Here is a 918-nt window from a genome sequence, read left to right as displayed (position 1 = left end):
ACTTCATATCGCCCCGGAGTTCCTTTCCTTGCTGTGACTTCTCTTTCACTGTATTGGCTGTGATTTGAGGCTACATTTTCCAAAATAATCATGCAGTCATTAATAGGTTTCCCCATGAAAGATCCTCCAGCTGCTGAGTCTAATATCATGGTGCTTTGTTGGTCCAATCCTTCAAAGAAAAATTGGATGGTAAGCCAACGGTTGAAGCCATGTTGTGGGCATGCTTGAAGATATCCTTTGAACCGCTCCCATGCTTCATAAATAGTCTCTCCAGTGCCTTGTTGGAAATTAGTGATTTTCTTCCTCAATTCTTTAGTTTTAGAAGGAAGAAAGAATTTCTCTAGAAAAGCTCTTTCACATAATTCCCAAGTTGCTATCTTTTCTCTAGGCACTGTTCTTAGCCACACCTTTGCCTTATCTCTCAAGGTGAGTGAGAATAAGCGGAGTCGCATTCCATCAGAAACTTCATCATCAAATTGCTGGGTCTCACAGATTTCCAAGAACCCCTCTAAGTGGTCATTAGGATCTTCTGATGGTAGTTCTCCAAAGGTGTTCTGTTTGAGCATATTCACCAGAGAAGCTGGTACAGTAGCTCCAGTTCGCATCTCCCCTCCAGGTATCCCACGAGCTACGGGTGCAGAGTAATCCCGAAGCGGTAAATTATCTCGTTGTGCAGCCATGTCAAATTCTCTAGAAAGGTTTCTTTTCCTTCTCAGGAGAGTTCTTTCAATCTCAGGATCAAGTGGTGTTGGTTTCCCAAGACGTAGAGATCTCTTTTGCATTAATCCTAAGGCACTGCAAAAAAAAAAGAAAGTGACCCGTGAAATCTGAATTGGAGAAGTAAACACTAAAAAAAATAAATTATTTATTTATTTAAATTTTTTTTTTTTTTTAAATTCGAATTAAAATAATTGTAAT

The 918-nt window shown here is 39.4% G+C and overlaps 1 non-coding gene across 1 annotated transcript; it reads left to right on the top strand.

The window, feature by feature from the left end:
• The first annotated feature begins 204 nt into the window (after positions 1-204).
• On the top strand, positions 205-311 carry LOC145958479 (small nucleolar RNA R71). Its single transcript, XR_014434320.1, has one exon. It is a non-coding gene; the product is annotated as a small nucleolar RNA R71 (small nucleolar RNA).
• The last annotated feature ends 607 nt before the right edge of the window (positions 312-918 follow it).

This window comes from Cajanus cajan, chromosome 5, assembly GCF_000230855.2.
Source record: "Cajanus cajan strain Asha chromosome 5, NIPB_CcT2T_4, whole genome shotgun sequence".
Classification (NCBI taxonomy): domain Eukaryota; kingdom Viridiplantae; phylum Streptophyta; class Magnoliopsida; order Fabales; family Fabaceae; genus Cajanus; species Cajanus cajan.
The sequence above is the reverse complement of the archived record's forward strand: the minus strand, read 5'-3'. Positions and strand labels throughout refer to the sequence as shown.